Source organism: Corvus moneduloides, chromosome 4, assembly GCF_009650955.1.
Source record: "Corvus moneduloides isolate bCorMon1 chromosome 4, bCorMon1.pri, whole genome shotgun sequence".
Taxonomy (NCBI): domain Eukaryota; kingdom Metazoa; phylum Chordata; class Aves; order Passeriformes; family Corvidae; genus Corvus; species Corvus moneduloides.
In genome coordinates, this window is record NC_045479.1 from 15,037,587 (window position 1) to 15,059,724 (window position 22,138).

Sequence of the window (22,138 nt, forward strand, 5' to 3'; positions counted from 1 at the left end):
ATAACATAATAATATCCTATACATATAATACTATATTTTCAGTAAGAGGCTGGTTATCTCAGTGGCCAAGGCCTGCCGTGGATAAGAAAGCACAAAGCCTGCTCCCTTTATTGACAGAAACAAACGGCTTAGGAGAAACACCTGTGAAAGTAAAATAAATCAGTGCCTGCTTAGAACAAGACTCTTGAAAATTGCAACCACATGTCCTGGAAAAAATTTCATTTCATTTAATTAAAAAATAGTAAATAATGACATTACATCCAGCTTAAGTATTGACATCAGTAATAAAAAGTCAAGACATTGTCATTGGAACAGATCAGTACACACTGAAAGATGTGGGTTTAGATTAGATACAAAGAAGAAATTCTTTACTGATGTTTCAGTTCCACAGGAGGAGTTTTGATGGTCCTGTCTATCAAGGCAGCATCAAAATGCTGCTTTTATTTTTTTTCTTTTTGCCTGGTTTAGATTTCCCTATCCAAAACATTGCGTAATTGAAAGAGTAACAGAGGGCTGGAAGCAGTGCTAAACCTGCTGGCTGTCCAAAGCTCTCCAACTTTGATTTAAGAGACCTCCTGTGCCTGTGGTCCACCTGTGCCCCAGCCTGGGCTTGTCACATATGTTTAAGAATAGCTGATTTATTAGTTTTCCTCTCATGTTCTGTTCCAAAAATAATGAAGAACACTTGTGGCTGGGAGGAAGTAAAAAATGGCCTTTTGGGAGATGCAAGAAACCCACAGAAACCCTGACTCATCAAACTCACTTTCAGTTTGTTTGGCTGCCTCCTATCCCTCCCTCTTTCTTTCCTCTGCAAAATTCCCCTGATCTTCTCACCCAGGTTTATTGCTTTACCCATTCACTTTCTTTCTCCTTTCTCTGAAAAGCTCTCTTAATTGTTTTTATACCTTTTTTATTTCCCAGTTTCATACTCTCTATACATGTGTCCCCTCTGCGGTCACCTCCTGCAAACACTGTAACCCCTTTCTCACAGGAAACATTTAAAGAAACAAACTTGTCTTTTCCATTTGATATTCTTGGGAAAAGAAAAACAAGACACAAACAAACTATTTTTTCTATTAAAACATTTCACTGAAATTCAAATAAAATGACACACATATGTACAGCTGTAGATTATCTCCTTATTCTTACTCTCCCCTTTTCTTTCCCTGTTTTTTTCCTGGGCAAAAATGCTGTGTGGTACTCCGTGCAGAAATGCATAAACCACCATCTCATTTTCCCCAGAGCTTATTATGGCTATAACAGTAAAAGTATCCCAAACACGTAGCTGGCAAATTGCTGCCGCAACTGAATGGTTAAAGCACTTTCAGGGAGCACACGACACCTTTCCTGGCCCTCCACTGCTCAGAGCAGAAACCATCTCCCCTCTTTGAGCAGCCAGCCCAGGGAGATCAGGAGAGACATGGAGCTTTAAACCAACATTAACCATTAGAAACGTCTCCAGGAAAGGTAACCTGAGGCTTACTTGGGCTCAACAGAATCTTGTTTTAGTATGGAAAGAAGGACTAACAAACTGAGATATTACTGCTAAGGAGCCAGACCGTCAGCAAAAGGGACACTGTTGTGTTTTAGGCAGCACTGCCCTCAGAATAAAGCTCAGGGCACCGCAGCCCCCTGGCAGGCCAGGCGCAGCAGCCAGCAGTTGGCACTGTTGCTCCACTGGAGAGCGGATGGGCAGCAGCAGCAGCATCCAGCAATGCAGCAGCAGCATCCAGCAGTGCAGCAGCAGCATCCAGCAATGCAGCAGCACGGGGCGTGCAGCCCGGGGAGAGACCTCCGAGCATCACCTGCAGGCACGGTCATGACACACACTGCGTTAAGTACACCCTCTCTGCAGACGTGCCACAAGAAAGGAGAAAAGATTTCCATCATGCCTACAGATACCAGCCTCGCTCAGACGCTGCAAGTGCAAATCTAATCTGTCTGTCAAGACAGCTGGGAAAGCAGAGTGATGCCCTGAGAAAGAGTTGGGAAATCCAAATTGATTTGCCACGTGTCACAAAGTAGCAAATGACAAAGTCCTTCACCAAAGCAACAAGATACTTCCAAACTCACTCCAAGACTAGAAAATGGAAGCTTTCTTCCAAATGCGAGGGACCATCCTCTCCTCCAGGGGTTTGCAGTTTGCAGCGCTGCCCAGAGTAGTGACAGCTGTAGATGAATGAGGCAAGGCCAGAAGAAGGGATGTCACAATGGAAAGGCAGCCCTTGCAGAACGTGCTGATATGAATAAAAAGGCATCTGCTGATTTTTCCCAGCACAAACCCCTTCAGTACCTCACAAGGTTTGGAAAAGTCACAGAACAGCAAAAGGTAAAATTAAATCCTGTGGCTTTACAACTATCTCACCTGCTCCCCCTACCTCCCTCCAAAAACAAAACAAAACAACACAACTCAACCAAGCAACCAAACAAAAAGGTCAGTTAAACTACTTACTCTTGGATAGCAGGGACAGGGAGAATCTCACTGGGGAAAAATACTACCTCCATCTACAGAACTGCTCCTCTTGGATTTCAGTACATGTAGTACAAGTCTTAGCAAAAATGTTAAATAAGGAAGAATATACTAAAAATTAAATAGGAACATGTTAAATTTAAAGAAATGAAAAGGTAATCAATTGGAAACATCTGGGAGGTGAGAAGGAAGGAACTTAAAAAACCGAACCAAAACAAGCCCAACCACATTTCATTGTGAATCCTGGAAAAGGAAACCACTTCAGTACATCACATGGGGAATTTTATCCATCTCCAAGTACAGGAGCATGAAAGCTTGCCTGAAGAAAGAGTAGGTGTCTGAGCTCTGCCTGTGCTCCCTGCTCAGCACCAGAACTATTTCATCACTGAGGGTTGCTCTGAAATCAAGGTAATGACTGGCCTTGAACACACAAGACAGAAAGGCAGAGAAAAGTCTGGTCTAAACGAATTAGATGGTTAAGGGCAAGGGGTTCTCAGTCTTTCTGCTGGTCACTGATCTGAGGAGGGGAAAAAGACTTCATGATAAGAGAGAGAGAAAGAAACAAAAAGGATAAAGAATTGTTGAGAAACGGCAAAGAAACATTCAAATAAATTAATTCTGGAGTTCCAAAAAGAAAACTGGCAAAGGTGCTAGAGCAAAAGTTTCCCAGTGCATTAAAAAAAACACACCTAAGAAGAACAAGAAACAGCTCTGTCAAATAACGTGCCATAAGAAAAACATGACAGCAGGAGCAGCAAAATCCTTCCCTGCTGTGATTGCAGCAGCAGCAATTCCAGAGCACATTCCAGGGGGCATGTATATACTGCATTTGGTTAAATAGCCTGAAAAATAAGCAATTAGTTCCTTTATATTGAGAAAACTATGCATTTCCTAGACCAAGGGAAAAAAAGAGGCCGTTCAGCAATACATTACCACATCTGCCTGCTGCAATGATCCTCATCAGGGAGGAGCAGCCCTCTGGGAGCTGCACCTGAGTTTCTCTACCTGTTATTGGCACGGCCTCAAAGATAATTTTGCCAAAGAACTGTCTTTGTGTGAGTACATTCCCTCAAAGCAAGCTTACCACCAACCATATAATTTTTACCAAGGCAAATCTTTGTAAATTCTAAAAGAAAATAGGATATTAGTGATCCTCCTTTAATCTCCCTTCAATATTTCTTTACTGTGTTGTCTTGCACTGCTAACTATAGTTATATACATTCTCCTTAGTCACAGCAGTGCATAAGCATCTAGATAAAGGTGATACAGTGTTGTCTCCTCTTTTTACCTGACACTAAAGCCCCAGTTATTGTCCGAGGGGAGGTGATATATGACTGCAAAAATCAATGCATTGCATTGAGAAATCAGCAACTGACTTCTGCACGTCTGTGTCACACGGCAGGGTCTCACTGCATTGTCTAAGCCATGAATGTTTTACATGTTCTGGGTATTCACATAAAAAATTCAAATGACGACGTTTAAATTCCTTGTGGTTATGGTCTGGGGTCTCCACTTGCAGAGAGAGAGGCAGAATAAGACCCACCAGGCCTGTCAGGAAGACGGCATCGGTTTCACACCAGTTATTCCCATTGTGCATTGTAGTGCAGAAGCCCCACTGCCATCACAGGGTTTGCTGCACAGAGACCAAGAGATGAGCTTTGCCTGTATCCAGTAATTAAATTGGGCAGTTTCTTTCACAAGGGAAAAATGACACAAGGCAGCTTTAATTTCATTGCTGACTCTGCCCATCACTTTCAAGGAAGCTGCAGCAGTTTTCCTAGATGCCTAGAAGTTTTTCCTGATAGATGTCTGTAGTTAAAGGGAAATCTGGATCTTAAAATACCACCACTAGACGTCCCTTTAGCTTCAACCAACCAAGCAGAGGTGCTCCTGTAGCCCTGGTGGCTTCTTTCAGCCACCCTGTGTAACACCAGCAGTCAGGGAAGGAACAAGGACTCTCCAGGGATTCTCCAGTCTCATGGTTTCTATACCATATTAGCTGAACCCATTTTTTATGTGCTACAATCACACCCCCTGCTTCAAGCAGAGACATACCTGAAATGTTCACAGCTGGCTGAGAAGAATGGGTCCATTCAGGCCTGGTTGCAGCCTGTCTTTGCCTTTTTGACTGCCTGGGGAAAGCCACCGAGGTGGATCTGCACCAGTCCTGATCCCAGAAGGTCTAGAAATGTCCTCTGATACCGTAATGAAGAAGTAGAGATTCAGTGGGTGTAAGGCAAAGCAGCTGTCAAGGGAGCAATGCCTGTCTATGCTCTCTGGGAACGGCCTTTACCTTCCAGAAGAGAAAATCTTACATTCCCCACATCCTGCCTGTGACATGAGGTTAGATAAAATATGTTTAGGAGGCATGGCCTGGCCTGTTGCCCAGCTGTCTGACCACAGTAACCACACTCTTTCCTCATAAACAGGACACTGTTTCTTATGGGTATCTGGGATATGCCAGTTCAGCTTTATGCAACTCACTAGAATGATTTTTTTTGTTGTTGTCATTGTTGTTCTTAATGAATTTTCCAAAATCAAAGCAATGGCTGTGGAACACTCTTCAAAACCACTGGTTTTTGTGCAGCTTTGGTGAAACATGGAAAAATCAACTTGAATTGGGTTGTTTAGCTACTAGAAAAGGTTCTCAAGGAAACTTCTCTGTTTGAGAAATGCAGTCATCTGAGACTGACACTCACTCACAGCTTATGTCATAGCCCACAGAATCAAATCATCACGATCACGTGAGGCATTTCAAACTGACATAGAAGGACCAGTTGAGAGTCGAGGTAAGTTCTGCTCTAGCATCATTGTAAATGACCCCAGGGAGGATTGTCTTTCAGTTAAAGCAACAACCACTAACCTCCTGCCTAATAGTTTTCACTCCTCATTCAGTAACCTCTCTGCCAACAGGGAGTATTGTGAATAACTCATCATGTAAATTATCTGGACACAGTTATAAATATTTCAATGATAATCACCACAAGATCCCCTGCTGTCTTGCTGTGCTCAGGTATTTCACGGTTGACTCTGGTTCACACCAATAATTGCTCACTCTAACCTGAGGGAGGCTGCAGAATCACTGCTGCTCCCACTCCGGATGGATGGTAGATCACAAGTACCTACTAAGAAAAAACACAATTTCTTTGTAATAAACCTTCTCAGATTCCTTCCATTCTCACATAGTATCCAAGCCTTGCCACTTGCTAAATACTATCAGTCAGGACGCTCTTAGGTGCTTTGAGTCCATCCTGGTATGGTAAGAGTGGAGTTTTCTGTCTTCCAGTCAAGTCCCTGCTCAGCCAGAAAGGCCTCTGAATCACCTTGTGAGGTGTGAGTTGGATTTCTTCTGTGTTCTCTCAGAAATTCAAACATTCTACACTACAGCATGTATAAAGTATACACAGTGGAGCTTTTGAGGGGTTAGAGAAAAAGTAATAATCTTTAAACCATGGGAAGGGAGGTTCAGAAGAGGTGTAAGGGCCCATTTTCCAGCAGTAGGGATGATGAAGCAGAGCACCTGGGGATGGTGTGGGACCTCGAACCCTGGACGTCCTTGAGGACAGGTCATGAAAACAGTCATGAGAGACATTTGCCTGCCATTGATTCTCCTTCTGAGCATGTGCCTCAGCCCCACCACTTGTCTGTGGTACCAAAGTGACACAGAGGGAACAGTCATGCTCCTCCAATTTAAAATAAGGTATATTCCTCTGGGCACTGTGACAATAGCACTTAAGGAAGATCCAGAAACTGTCTTTCTTTCAGACCCCAGCTGGGGTTATTTTACAAGGACAACTTTCCAATCAAAAAGGGGGCAGAGCTAAACCATTTGTCTGCCAACTCCACCCTCCATAAGCATATGCCAGTCTTTCTTTGGACTTTGTCCCTGAATTGGAAAGGTAACCAGAAAGCATCAGATAAGAAACTGGATGCATCAAAATAGTCAAACAAAGCCTGAAGGACTTTGACAATAAACACACATGGAGTGAAGACACTTTCATACAGATTCCTTACTTCAGCATGTAGGAGGATCTACAGCAGGAATTTCATTTAGGAGAACAAAATACAACACTGAGGTCTTTGTAGCAATCTCTAGCCACTCTCTCTGGTACTTTTTGTATCACACACAGACTACAAGCTTACAGAAGTGTCAACTTTTGGGCACCATACAAACATGAGAGGAGTGCAGGAACACCCTGAATGGTAACGTAATACAAACAGAGATAAGGGAAGAGGAACAACAGTGAACAAATGCAAATGCACTCTTGCTGACCAGAAAAATCCTGACTTGCTTCCTAGAGAAGCTGTGGTCGCACCTGAACCAAAGAGGCCTCCTGGAGCAGAGTTCAACATAGCGTTAGCCAAAATACGTTGGCTAAATAAATCGAGTAAGAATTTCATCCACATGACGAAGCAAAAGATAGGACAACCAAAATGTTCCGTGTACTCACACCACTGCAAAAGGCCGCTTAAACAAACTAAACTTAAAACAGTTCTGTTGTTTTAGCTTGTCAGATAATTCAAAGAGCAGTGCTGTGCCAGCACAACAAGGCCTGCCCGGGGCCTGGGAATCATCCTGGTTCCATCCCCTCACCAATATACCTCTCCCGGCAGAAGCTGGAAGGGAGATGCAGTGGTGCTGGTGGAAATGGGCTCAGCTTTCTCAGCCTGTGTCTCTTGGAAGTGATGCAGCTTTGCTGGCTGAATGTGCCCACAGCACAGCAGTGGGGCTGCTGCCATGTGAGAAACATAATTCCACAGCCATTTACACCAGGTTCCTTCAACGGACTCAATGCAGTCCTAAATCAGTCTGCAACCACAGTCTCTTCTGCATTCCCTCCTAAACTGAATACAGTTGGTGTCAAATCCGTCCTTCCTCTTCTTTTCCCTCTCTCAATCACGTCCACGCACTCAGACACACTAGAAATATATGCAATTCATTGTTTGTTCAGTGTAATTGCTTGAGCTCCACTTTCTAGTGGCATTCCTCAAGGCTGCTAGCTCTTCTTAAGGTTAAAATACAGACTTCCACTCTGGTCAGTTCAGAAAGGATAGAGTTACTGCTTTTCTTCCAGCTAAGCAAATAAACTGAATTTGCACACTGCAAAACCCAGGTCGGTTTGCAATTGTAGCACTAACACACAGGGAAAATGGTGGCTCAGCTGGGAAGTCTTTCAGCTCTTGGTGTCAGAGGGTAACTCTTGGACCCATGAAAGGAATTATTTTTCTTTGACCAGATCTCTCTCCTACCACTTTGATACCAGGCTGCTGTTGCTACTCAACTATGCAAATCTGAGCAGGTCACAAAAATAAGTGTTAAAAATGTCCCTGGGAATAAAAGCACTGTTTGTACAAACTCTCACATCCTTCTCCCACCTTCCAAGCAAAGGCTGCTCTCACAGCTGGTAAGATGAGGCTCTCCTGGCGAGGTGGGAGCGGAAACACCATGGCTTATCGTTATGCACTGTCTTCAGTGTTTTGCTGAGTTAGGACAGGACACCAAGCACATTCCATGGCACTCTGCCAAGCTGGGGCCCAAAGGGTAAACAGAAAGTAATGTGCAGGATGCAAAATAGTCTTTAAAAAAAATTAAAAAGGGGCACCAGATGGTCACTGAAATGATCCACAACAGGGGAATACGAACGAACATTTCAGGTTCAGTTCTAACACCTTATTAAACATATAAGGATGTGTGTCATAGGAGCAGGCTGCATTCTGGGAGAGCCATGTCAGGCTGAGATTTTGCAAATAATCCATCTCCTCCACAGTCACCGGTGAAGTCACCACCTCAGCGCCCAGCTGTCCTGCTCCTTCCAGCACTACAGTTGAGCATAATCACCCCAATCATTTTTTTTTTCCCTGATTAAGCTGACTTCCAGTGCCATTACAGTAAATTACCACAAGCAGGTTTTGTTCGTTCGCTTTTTAACTGCGGACTCATATAACACAGCGTGCAAACCCTAACGAAGGGCATTTGTACGCCAGTGAGGGTCAATACCACAGTTTAACAGAGAGCAGCTTTGTAAAGGGAGAACAAGGCTACTGCAGTGTGCTCTGGGGCTTTACTTCCTATGGCCAGCGCCGGATCTCTGTTCCCTGTTAATGAACAGCTGCTGTTCATTCAGCCGCCGAGGTGGTCCGGTGGGACAGGCCCCTGTGGGACAATTCAGAGGGGACGCACCGCATGCAAAGCCCCTCCGTTTATCTGAACGCTCACCATGAACAATGCCAAGCCATCCACGCGTAACACAAAACTCAGGAAGTCGTACAGTACCCCTTAGGTTTCACGCTTCTTGGTTCAAAGGCAGAGTGGGCAAGAAAAGGGCTCTGACTTTCAGAGAAATGAGCTCTCTTAGAGCCAAGAGGCAGCCATCACAAAAGCTGTGTCCCTTCAGCTGGGGATTCCAGAAGAGCTTTTGAGCTATTATGAGGTCTCCTCATCTGGTAGAACACACGAGAAGTCGCTCTTCCATACAGCAACCTAACGTTCAGGTGATTTTCATTCAGTGTCAACAGACCCTTAATTACTTAATAGAAATACATTTCTAGAATTTGAACACTGAAACAAAATTTCAAATGCCAGAAATTTCCACGATCTCATCCTTGAGCTTCTCTACAGAGGAGCATGCATTTTTCTTTAAGAGGTCACAAGCTAAAGTCTTGGGAGCTGCTGTAAGGCACCACACACTGATATAATAGGAAGGAGCCTGGGTACAGTGAGGCACAGCAGAGACTGCCTGGCGTTCACTCTGAAAAACCAGATCCAAGAAAAATCTTTTCCTCTTCACCTTTCTGGAAAGGAACCAAAGTTTATCAAGCTTTGTCTTCCATGATTTTCTACAAGTTTAAACACCATATAATGCATTTTTTTGAGGAGGTATGAAAATGGTACATTAATTGCGGTCTGCTCTTAAGTGTTTTTCCTAAGCTAAAATAACACAAAGGTCAAAAAAAAAAAAAAAAAAACCAAAAAAACTTCATGCTGAAATAAGAGTCCAGGCACATGCACTAGTTTACTGGAAACCTGCTTAAACACACAGCTTCAATTAAAAGGGTGTAGCTTTTTTTACACAAGCCTCGAGAGACACCCTTGCCTAGGAAAGGTGATGGGGACAGGGGGTTGAAGGCCAGCCCTAGGAAAACCTGGCCATGTGACCACATAACCTTTTTGGCTGTCCTTTCCTTCCCAGCTAGCTGTCCATCCTCTCTGTGAACCTGGCTAAGCACACGTCAAGAGTGAGCCATGCTCCCAGCTGGTGTGCTGCAGCTTCACTGGCCTCATGACAGCCTCAGTCAAACCCCCCTTACCTTTTTTCTCTCTCCCTTGAAAAAGCAAATAAAACCTCCCAAGCCTCTCCAAAGCCATTTGCCAAGCAGAAATGAGGCAGAAACCCCGAACAGAAACATTGCCACAAACTAGGTTATTTACAGGCTCCTGAGAGAGAAATGTGAATACATACATGGTGATTGCTCTATCCCTTTAGTTTCTATTTTCTTGCCTTTTTGTTTCGGCACAAGAAATAGCCGGCATGTGACAGTAAGGTCAGGGTATCTCTGGTTACAGCAGTGCCTAAGAAGCCTTGTTCTAGTAAAACGACACCACGTCCAAGCCACATTATAAAAAAAGCGAAGGAGGCACAGGCATGGGATGCAAAGCACTCCAGACACTAGACTTAAGTGATGTGACCACTGCAACAGGTCCTGCCCAAAAAGCAGAATCTTAGCTCGTGCTGAAGTTGGCATTGCCATGGCAAAACAATTAGGGATAGCTGGAGAGGCAATCCCACTTCTGCAGCTGCTGAGCTCATGCAGCCTGGATCCCTAAGCAGAGCTGATCTCTCCTGCTGTATTGCAGGGTGCTCACATGCCTCATAGACCTCTAGTTTGGGCAGATAATGTGATCAGAACTAGGCAGCACTGCCAATATCAGCCACAGGATAGGGAGAGAGTGAGTAAGATGTCCTTACGCAAGAGTTTGTGAGGCAACCATCCCTCCTGCTCTGCACAGCACTCCTGTCAGTGCAACACAGCAGACAGCTGCTTTGGTTTTTGCAGGTATCTGCACAAGATTTCCCATCCTCAGTGTCCCTCTCTGCCCTTTTCTGTTTTGTTTGAATTCTCAAACTACTGATTTTAACCCGGTTCTAAAGTATCAGTGAAAAAAATCAGTGTAGGTTGGGCAAATGTAGCGGAGACTCCCCAGAAGGTTCATAAACCTTTCACTAAGCTGGCCAGAGCTTCAATTTTCTACCAAAGTGCCTGAAAACAACTTGTCTGCTTTCCCATTTCATCAGGAGGCCATTGCACAGCTCTTACACTGATATTGCAGCGAGGACCTTTTGAAGCTACTGATTGGCATGTCTTTTCTGTTTATTTTCTAATAAAAAAGAATCATATGCACTAAGCTTTCTAAAAAGCAACTGTGCCGGCACTCAGCCACAGAGGCAAGTACTGCAAAAGCCCCTGATGCTTTTACTTAACAATAAATTCAGACAGCTTTGTTTACAAATGGGACTGACCTTTCATTTAACTAACTTTTCAAATAAAATCTGGGAAAATTTATTAGTCCACTGAGTCAAATACATTCTCTGAGCAAGAAACAGGCCTCTGATCCCTTTTACTTACATTCAGACATTTCAAAGCAGTTCAGTAGACATTTTCCAGTTTTCATTTAGTGAAGGCTTATCATGGTTTATACGCTGATCCTGTTCCCATTAAAATTAACCACATCCCCACCAATATCACTAGGAGGAAAAGTCAAAAGGAGTGCTCAAGATTATGTGCTCCTACCAAAAATCTCAGCTTTTTCTTTCACAACTTAGGTTCTCCCTGGACCCACAAATCACATTTCCGTAGTATCACCACAGTAACAAAGTGCAAGGCTTTACCAAAACCCGTCCAAAAATCCCAATTTACCTTTCCGCCCCATTTTTAATACAAACTTTGAACTATACTTGTGCAAAAAACCAGAAGATGTTGCTTAGAGGTATAATCAAATGAGAACCATCTTCATCAAATCCTATTTGCAATCTTGCAAGTGCTGGGAAGCATTTTATGGCAACTTTTTCCCAGAAGAAGAACTCGAGTGTCTGTAAGTTCCCAGCCCCAAGGAAAGTCTGACTGGCAAGAAGCAGGATGAGCTTTGGCAGTCACGGGGATTACAGCACTGGAGGAGAACATGAAGGAGAAAGTTTAATTACTTTTTGTGACAGATTTCAGCAAGGGCTCGAACTTCTGTCTCCTACTTCACACTCAGGTGCTCTCCTCTCTTGATTAAGTTAATCGCCATTTGTTTTCTCATTTTTCTTCTCACTTTCTACGTCTTTAAACATTGGTCAGGAGAGGAGCAGTCCCAGCCAGTAAACTCACAGAGGCAGGGGCTTCAGGTTGACATCCAGGTTCAGCTGAGCTGTGTCTTGAAGCCAGTTGCCCCCTCACCTCCCGCCCCAGCAGACAGGCTTTTATCTCCTGAAATCTCCCCTCCTCAGGTTTCTCCCACCATCATTTATAAAACTCTGCTTTTGCTTTGATGAAAAATGAAAACCAGACTTGCTAATCCTCACTTTTTCATGAGGAAATCTTCCATCACCATTTCCTGCCAATCCCAATTGTTGCCTTATTAACACGCATGTATTTCAAGGGTACAGTCTGCCTCACCAGGGGTGGAAATTTAGGTAGAATTGCGGAACAAGGACACAACATGCAACACAATGAGGATCTAGACAAGGAGAAGATTTGGGCTATCAAGATTTGTACAAATGTGTTTCTATAGTATAGATGATGATTTCTGCAGAACAGGGAATATTTCAAAAAATGAAATTGTCCTGAAAGGAACAACAAATGGAAAAAGTGCAAAAAGGAGAAGGAGACAAAGTTAAGAGATTTGTAAAAGAAAGGGACCTTAAAAATACAATGATGGGGCAGGCTATAGTGAATTTAAATACCAGCCTGCAATAAACTCCATGTAACATGATCCCTGAGCACAACCCAGCTCTTAGGGAGGTTTCAGCTACACTTTCCAGGCATATCTCTTCGACCTTGTCTCTGTCACATAAACGAACTGAAATGAACATATGTTTTTAAGTTTGTTTCTAAAATAACCAGACCGAAGCAGAAATACTGCACTGCCCACACTAAGTCTCCCCCCACCTTCCTCAGGGGAGAGAGCAGAGAAAAACCATGCGTGTTAGTCATATCAGATGAAGTGCTACAGTGACGAAGATTTATACAAAACAGAGACAAAAAAAGCCTGTCAGGTCCCAGCTGCGGGTGAGCAATGAGCTGTGAGCCCAGGAGGTGACACTGTGCCAAGGCCTGCTCACCTCCAGCCTTGATGGGCTCCCCAAAGCACACATCAGCCCTGCAAGTGTGCAGGAAATCACCCGGCACGCTGCAGGGACATGTCAGCCTTCTGCAACACGCAGAGCTGAGGATGAGCGCCAAGAGCACAGATTGGATTGGGCAGAGGGGGAAGGTATTGCTGCCTCAGCCTCTGCTGCCCTCTCACAGACAGAGGTAGACCACATCCAAGGGATGCTTTTGTCCTTCAGAGGATGCTACAACAGCCCAAGATGTGCCCTGACAGGCTCATATCTAAAGATCAAGGATCCTGGAGTTTTAATCATAGTAACGACTGAAAAGGAATTACCCCTGGTATGAGCAAATGCTAGTGGATGAAGAGATAGGCAGCAGCCCTGAGGAGGACTTCGGAGTACTGGAGGATGAAAGGCTGGACATGACCCAGCAGTGTGTACTTGCAGCCCAGAAACCCAAGCATATCCTGAGCTCCATCAAAAGATTCCTATTTCTCACATGAATGCAAGTACATCGCTGCCTATGAAAGCAAACTGTGACTGCATCTACATCCACCCATCTCCTTTCTACCCTAGACACGGAGCCCTGCAGATCCTTTTCCTGTCAAGGGCTGCTTGCTCCTTGAAATGTAGGCTGAATGCTCTCCACAGGAAAAAAGGACGTTTTACACCTTACGATAAGGGGAACGGTATACCTGAAATGGAAGCTTGATTTTTAACAAAATTCAAGAATTCAGATGTGGATTTTCTAATAACCAGTATTACACTCACAAAAGGTCTCATTTCTCAGTTTGGAGACTTGAGGGTTTTAAGAAAGGTTTATCTGAAAGACACATCATCAGATTGGTAGGAGAATCCAAATCCTCCTGTCTAAAATGTCGCTTAATGAGGCTTCAATTAAGATTCAAAATACTTCTGTAAATGAAAGAAGATAGGAAAAATGAATTTCTACTTTGGAGCATTTTATTTGTTGTCTGCCCAAAACAGTACTGTGCATAACTAGTTGAATTTCTGTCACAGTATTGGCTCAGCATCAGCAGAGAACATACAGCAATTTACTTCTTAAATGGTTAAAAATTTCAGGATCTAGCACTTCAAAGGCCCTTTGACTACAATGGAAAAAATTTACTTCGTAAAATCTTAGAAAGCTCAAACTGGCAATGTCTGTTTAATTGGCTTTAAAACATTTAATAAAAGTTTTATGACACAATCCTACCCTACAGCCACCATTAATCCCATATGGCTGTGAGAGATACCATGCAGCCTAAGAAAGCTGGAAGAGAACATTTTGTTTTGTTTCCTATCTATTAGTGTTTACTAAACCAATTACAGGAGATTTAACAAATCATCTCAGAAAAAGAAGTTGCTGCAAGCTCCCCTTTCTTGTTATGACAGACAGTCCCATGATTTATTCTGTGTTCTAGCCCCAGCTCTGCCCCAAGAGTTTTCCCAGTCTTATGTAAACAAGGAATTGTTCACTTCTTTCTATTTCCTAATCCCAAACTGGATCACCACCATTTGATTTGCAGAGATGCTACACAATGCCTCGGAGAGAGGAGGTTAACATCATGTTGCCTCATTGTACAAGATGACAGAAGGCATGGAAAACTGGTAGGGTAGAAGGATGGGACTTTCATAAAAGGTAGATATTTGGGCACAAGCTTGAGTAAACCTAACGATGAAGTTCCAAAGGCAAGGTGGTATGGAAGTGATAGGCTGGTAGAGCTTGGCAGAATATGATGTTTCACCATACATCAGGAGATTTCTCGATCTGCCAATGTACATATGAACATCAGCAGTTCAGTGGCAATTTGGGAAAAGAAAGGCAGAAGATGAAAAAAAGTTTTTTTTAGTCTGCAAAGCAGACAAAAGAAATGGCCACTGCAAATTGAGAGCCTACTGAGAGGAAAAGCCTGCCCTGTGGTCTGCTTGCAGCACCTTGGGATGAAATGTGGAATGAAGAGTTGAACACAGCTGTAAATCCCGCCAGCCCTGATAAAAACTCTGCTCATAAAGCACAGGCGCTCAAGTGGGGTTCACATCCTTTGGCAGCACCACTCTGCTCCCACCAACACTGCCCTCCTCCTGGGCTGCCAGCTCCAGGACAAGGACTAACCCACGCAAAGATGAGCTTATCTGGCTTTTTAAAGCACTCTGGCACACATGAAAAAGAATGCAGGTAGGCTAAAATGCATCAATGGGATGTTTTAAAGCCTACTCTTCTAAATTTCTGTTCCTTTGGACACAGAGGATTGCCCACTAGCAAGTGGCACCAGCAAAACCCACAATACCATCTGTTTTTAAAGCATCCACGGGAAATACCTGCAAGAAAAGAAACCAGCAGGAGGTCAGACTTTACCTGTGGGGTTCTCTTTACAAGCTAATAATTTCCTCCTCATGATGTTGGCTCCTGCCCAGGTGAGATGTACCTCAAAGGAAGAGCTTCCCCAGAAGGGCCTTGCAGCTGGAAGTGTTGTGACCAAAGGGGATTGGCCACTTTGGGACTCTCATCTCCAAGCCTGTGTTGCTTTCACCCTTTTGAATAGCAAAAGATATGGAATAGAGACTGCCAGTGCCCACTCCCTGCTATTTTATCTTGCAGCCATTTGACATATGGTGTGCTGTGTAAAAATGATGTGCATTTTTCACACTGTCCCGACTGCAAGGAGATGCTGGTGCAGCCCTGTTGCAATTGGTCACTTGTGTCTGCTTGTTGCTGGAGGCAAGGAAAGAAACAACATGCCAGTGAGGCTCCTAAAGCAGGTAACGTGGAAAACAGCTGTTTGTCCAGTGCACAGATGTAAAATGATCATTCATCAGAGCTGAACTAAGAACTCCTGTACAGCCCTGAGATGGGCCCAAGGGAGATGTGTGAGGTTACACATCAAGTAAACATGGGAGTTGGCAGGAATAGTGGTGGTGCACTGAGGTGAACCCCTGACCAAGTTCTGCATTAAAAGGACACAAGAGAAATCTCACATTTTTGGAGCATGCTAAGATCTAGTGATGAGTCTAACTCTGTCCCAAGAGCCTGATTCAAAGTAAGGGACTCTCAGTGAGTCCCTCCCCCTGAATCAGGAGTTAAAAACTCCCAAACCTCAAACTCTTGAAACATCTTTGTTGCGTGATACAGGCAGTATCCTTCCAGAGTAGCTATCCCTGTTCTGGGTGAAGAAGAGAGGTTACACAGAGGGAGCCACCACCACTGCTCCCTTGGGAGGCAGGAGGGGCTGCGAACACACAATCAGCTCTTCTCGAGCTGCCTCTACTTCCACTGCTTACTCAGCCCTGGGTGCAACACAGAGGGTATCTCCCATCAGTATCAGGTGGATGGTGAGCTGGAAATCATCAAGACAGGGCTTAGATTTTCAGGATGCCAAAGGAAAGGGCTTTGTATTAGACAGGATCAAATAGCAGGCTAGACTAACAGAGGTGAGATATGAGGACACTTACTCGGGGCCAAAGGTTAATGCCTCCCCACATGACAAGGGTCGGTATCTGAGGAATCCAGAGGCCACCATGCAGCTACTGACCTTTGGCTGGGGATCTGAGAGGCAGCACTCACCAGCTCCCAGGTCGGGCATGTGCCAGAGCAGAGACAGTCAGGAGCAAAAACTGAGACACCGCTGCTAGAAGAAAGTGATAAATCAGTAAACAGAGTGTCAGGGGAGGAAATAAACTGGCTTCTGGCTCAATTTGCTGCAAGCCCTGCTAACACCAAACTCGAGCATGAAGACAGCACCCAAAAGAGAGGAAGCTCATGAGGCAGTGCCTACGTAAATGACACTGGTAAAGACTAGAGGATTACCTTTCTGAAGGATTAGGAGGATTACTTTTCAAACTGAGCATCTCTTTCCCTTTCCCAGCAGTTTCTGATCCTCCAAAGGAGCTCGTCATCCTCCACAGGGATTTTCAGCTCATAAGTAGCACTCCCTGGGTGCTAATGGAGCAACTCAGCTCCTGAACTGGACACCAAAAGGAAAAAGGGCACATTAGGGGTTGTACTTCTAGTGCTGTGCCACAGATGTATAAATAGCCTGGCTAATTTGGCTCTCATGTTGCAAGGTTTTGCTTCCTCTACTCTCTGTGTGGCTACTGCTTCTAGTACAGCATCCACCACAGCCTCACTCAGTGACTACAACCTAAACCAGAGGGGGTTAAACTGCTGAGCAGGCTCTCACTCTTTGTACAGCCACCCGCCCTGGAGGAGCATCCCACAGCACCCAGCACATGGGTTGTGGCAGTGGCATTTCAGGGGATGCCACAGCCCGGGGCTCTGCACCTGTCCCAAGGTGGCATGGGGACAGGGGTGGACCGAGATGGCCACTGAGGCTGGCCTCTGGGGAAGCCCCTGTGCTTCAGTGCAGTGTGAGCACATCTCCACAGCCACGGGAGTGGTGGGAGCATAATCTGGAGCAGCTGCTGGCATTCCTCCTGTACCCCAGGGGCGATCAAAGGCTTGCAGTGGCTTCACTTGTCCAATGCTACTAGAAGCAGTGGAACAGCATCAAGGATACTTAGGAATTTCCCTTTTATCGCAGTTGCAGCCACAGAGCATTTATAGGAAGCAGAAGGGATAAGTGACCCAGCCATCAAGTATTTTCCTAAATCTCTCCACAGGCACAAGTGGTAGGCACATTTTCTCCCTGTCCTCACGCTGTCCTTAGGGATCCAGCAGAAGTGCTGTATCGGTGCTGGAAAAGTCAGGCCAGATGAGGTCTTTGGAGGACAGATACTGCTTTGCAGGACTTACAGTGAAGAGTTTCACTAAAAAGTGTACATATGTCATATTCCCATCACTGCCAAGCTGTAAGTCTTGAAAGTTTGAAAGTAATCTTTCAAAGAAGAACTTACCAAGAACTAATCCTTAGCAGACATAAAAGTTACTGAAATAAAAAGAGAACACATCACTTTAGTGTTTCATTGTTTGCCAAGTAGTTTACACGCACCAGCAGCAGCTAGGGAAAAAAAGGTGCTTGCATAAAAACTACTAAGAATGCCCATTACATCACACTGCCCAACAAAGCCCAGGCTGTTGTCCTGGCAGTGATCAGCCTCATTGTGCAACAAACATCAGCAAAGGGAAAAGATCACAAATGCTTCCATATGAGGAATCCCTTGGTCACTAAGTGAAGAAGTCACGCAGGCAGTGTAAGGTACCGCTCATCTCATCAGGTGTCCTCGAGAAGTACATTGTGATGATTATTGTGATAATCTGTGAAAATAGAATGAAAAGATGCTACAACATCTTTTTTTAAACCAGAGAAGTGTTCTCCAGTTCAGCTTATATCATTTGTGGCAGAAGTAGCAAGAACTAAAAAAGCAGTCTCACTTCACGTATAGGCCCTCTACTAAGAACTACACAGACCTTATTTCTTAGAGTTTAAAAGTGAAGCTAGAAGTTTTCCTTGATATGTGTTAGTTTATTATAGGTAATGGCAAAATAGAAAATAAATATTAGTCTTGACTCATGCTACCAAAATCTCTAAGCTAAATAGTTGAAAATACATAAGCAGATATTCCACATGCAGGATGGACACATGCTATTTTATGTGAGTTATTAAAGGACTAGGCTGAAAATATGCAGACTTTAAGACCGTGTTTTAAGAAATTTTAACTAAAAACACATGCAGAGTATGCATTCTAGCAGATAATTATACAGAGTGGAGCAGACTCATAGACAAAATAGAAACTATAGCAACATGCGCTTTTTATCTAATAAATAAAGTATTATAAAAGTACTTCCAATTTTCCTTTTTTAAAAAAGCTCATTTTTAGGCACTACACGTCACCCACCTCTAGAATCTCACTAATCTAATCTACAATGTGTAAATGCACCCAGATCAAGATGATTCAGGAGAATACTATTTTTAACATATTCTCTTGTCCAAAACAAGTTAAAAAAAACCCAAAAAAAACAACAGGGGGCAATCCATGAATGTCCAAGAAAACATGAAACATAAATGATGACAGGGCCAGTCCTTCTCAATCAATGACTCTTTCTCCTTCCTTCCAAGAACTGGGGAGTCTATATTTAAAAGCCTCACACATTTTCTCCTGTTCCCAGGGTACTCAGCAATTTGAGATAAAATGAGTAAAAGGGTGACCTCTTTACTTTAAAAGATGCCTGATGAGTTTTGCCCAGGTAAGGAGGCCATTAAGAACTTTCTTTACCTGAGATTTCTGCAAGTTTTTAACAGCAAGAATCCTCAGATGTCTGACCCACTTTTCCTGCAAAAAACTTAGATTTAATTTTTCTTTTTATTTTTTTAATCTACTTTATTTGTGTGGAGATTCAGGGGGTGGGGAACAGAACACGTGTAAGGTACTGCTTTTGAAATCCCTGCTCTTTACTTAGGTCTGAGATGACTAATGCAATTCTAAAACTCTGCACCATCAAGACATGAATCACAAACCTACCTCAGTTGCTTCTGAAGGTGTTTTTGTGGGATTTAAGAGAGAAGGCAAACTTGTGTTGATAGGATGGCAGCACGCATTACTTGCTAGTCAGGCCAGGCTGAAACTTCATTGTTTTTGTTTCCTAGAGAAAGAACTGAGATCACATCTGCATTTTATAAAAGCTCCTGAATTGTTACTGATCAACAACAACCAGCAGCCAATGCTTTGCCTCTAGAAACTTGCATTGTTTTGCAGTCAGGGTTGCTAGATACCGCGTCCTCGTAAAAAGTCTGGTTAAGTCATTTAAGCTCTGAAATTGAGAAATGCGCTTCCCTGAACAGCTAACAGAAATTATTACTAACAAGTATTGCATGTGACAGGCTCCAGGCTCCATTATTCAGCTTCCTTTGTTCTTTAAAGGATACTCATTATCAACCAAAAACCTGCTAGTATTTATTTCTAGCTCCGATGAAATAAGGTTTTTTTGAATTAGTAACTCAGATGTATAGGGGGAAAAAAATGCATTTCCCTATCTGTTTTCTGGGGTTTAATATAAAATCTGCAAAGGCACTGAAACAGTAGGGTAGGGAGCTAGAGCAGCTATGGGACTTTAAAAGTCTCATGTGTTAAAGGTGTTCAGACTATTTGCTGTCAGTTAAGATGCAGGGTTGGAGGCAAGGACTTGTAAAATCCTCTGCCTTTCTCCAGTTTCTCAGGCAAGCACACTGGCTAGTTTTGTAAGGACCAGTCTAGCAGTAAAGCTGGAAGTGAGGTGACTTTTGCCTGTTACCCTGATGAGTGCTGGGGGCTCGTAGCAGGGCAAGAGTGCCTGGGATGGCTGGCTTGCCCCACAGGTGATGGACATCTTTGCCTGCCTGTTCCTAGAAGCACAAGCCCTTCTCCTGCCTGAGCTCCCCGTTCTGTGAGCTATGGCAAGTCCATCAAACCTTCTTTCACAGTTGTCACTGAAGGCTATCATGTATCAGGCTCGTGTACTACTGCCAGAGAGCCTCCTTGCACTTGCTCTTCTCCCCGGGACGGGCACCGCAGACACAGCCGTGCTTTGCTTAGCTCGGGGCACGCGTTGCTCTCTTGCCAGAGCACGTGAGCAAACTGGATGTGCTCCAAGCCCGAAGCAAATGAGCAAACTGTGCCTTAAAACTCCTCACAAGATGCTGGATTGGGAGGAGTTACAGAAAAACAGGTTGTGGAGTGGACTTGGAGCATAGAAGCTAAGGGATAGGAATCAGCTGCTGGGCAGCAGAGCCTCTTCATGGAATGCTAGTATGGGACAGCAAATAAGGAGGTCTCTGAACATCCTCTGCCACATCAGACTCTTCTCTACTCCCCCCATTTCCATCTCTCTCCATGTGTTTGCTCCTCTGTTGAAAATACAATAGAATGATGGCTACAGCTCAGACATGCAGCTGGCAACGACTTGTCCTCCTACAGGGCGTGCTTAAAGCATGGTTGGCATGGAGAGAGGAGATTGGAGCTTCTCCTGTAGAAAATGGTAATAAGTTACATGGGAACAACAGGGAGGCATGGGGGTGATCCCTGGGTTTCTTCCTCCATGTCACAGGTAAATACCTGCACCTGCAGGTACCCACAGCTTGCAGCAACAAGAGGACAGGGTCTAGCAGGAAGAGCCTGCTCACAGGAACTACAGCCAGGCTGCAGTTTGCTTCAGCTTCCCCCTTTGAGATGGAACCCAGCCACCCTACAGGGAGCTCTTTGCACTGTGTTGTCCAGGTAAAGCACAGGCTCTCAGAAAACTTCCATCACATCCAGTCCACTTTCCAAGGAGCATTTTACACACACCACAGCATCCTACCTTTGTCCTGCAGGACATCCTAACTATCTAGAAATTTTTGGGCTGGGATCAAGTTGGCTTGCACTTAGTCCTGAAGTTCTTGGAATGTTCCTAAAGGTGGAAGTGGCAATTTTTCCATCTTCTTAGGAGACCCTTGAAGTAGCTAACCAGTTACACTAAAAGGGTCTCGCGGTAGAGTATTCTCCAAGAAGGTTCCCAGCCCTAGCAGCAACTAACCTTTCCCCAAATGCAAACTAGTGCACACCTGTTGATTTCAAGAACTGCAGAGATAACTTATCACAATGGATCCATTAACCCCTCTTGGAATTGCATAACCTGATGAACTATTACCATGCATAGAAAGCCAAGTAGGGTATTAGAGGAGATAAAATAATCTGCCAGGCAACGACCATTGTTATGGCTGAAGAATAATGTTCCCTGAGGACTGAATTTCGAATTGATCTAGGAAGACATAAAAGACCATGCACTTCCAGATCAAACGGGGAGAACTCAGCATACATACAGGTCACAAAGCAGGTGGCTCAGGACAGGGTACATCTGCACAGAGTGCAGGTACATTTGCAGTGGTGTAAAACCATGGCCCCGAGTGTTTTATGAGGACCAGAAATGGACCGTGTGATGAATTTCATAAAGGACATTTTCTCCTTCTGAGCTATCAGCATTAAGAAATACATACATTTTTTTCCACAGTGGAGCAGAACCAGACAGTGAGGAACTTCAGCCCATTCACTGTAATTTGGGACTCACACTGAGGCAGAGAAACTACTCACCAGTCTGGGATTTCCTTCCTTCCCTCCTTGCCTCTACAGTAGTGGGTTTCAACCACTGGAAAGGAGAGGTGGAAACTATTCTACACCTCTGTGGGGAAATTTCCAAGACCGGACGCCCCAAACCACGGGAAGCCGCGTGCCCTGCTGACGGCAGCTCCGCGTAGGGCAGCAATACCCCAAGCCGCTGAAGGCGCAGGTCGCCCACGGGCCCACCTTGAGGCTTGCACGGAGCAGCCCTTCGCGTGCGCGCAGCCCCCGCCGGAGTCGCCCGCGGGGGTCGCGGCGGGGCCGTCGCTGCGCGGGGCGGTGCGCGGGGAGCCGGTGGCCGCGGGGCCGGGGCGGGGCCGGGGCG

General features: G+C 44.5%; 1 long non-coding RNA gene across 2 annotated transcripts; it reads right to left on the minus strand.

The window, feature by feature from the left end:
- Nucleotides 1-913: 913 nt before the first annotated feature.
- Nucleotides 914-22,081, minus strand: LOC116443413. 2 transcript variants are annotated; one of them, XR_004239873.1, is made up of 5 exons: nucleotides 19,204-22,081; nucleotides 18,958-19,014; nucleotides 17,638-17,998; nucleotides 16,592-16,748; nucleotides 914-16,409 (listed from the first exon to the last, which is right to left on the minus strand). It is a non-coding gene; the product is annotated as an uncharacterized LOC116443413 (long non-coding RNA). The 2 variants fall into 2 exon arrangements; XR_004239872.1 differs by having other exon boundaries at nucleotides 16,592-17,998.
- Between the last annotated feature and the right edge of the window lie 57 nt (nucleotides 22,082-22,138).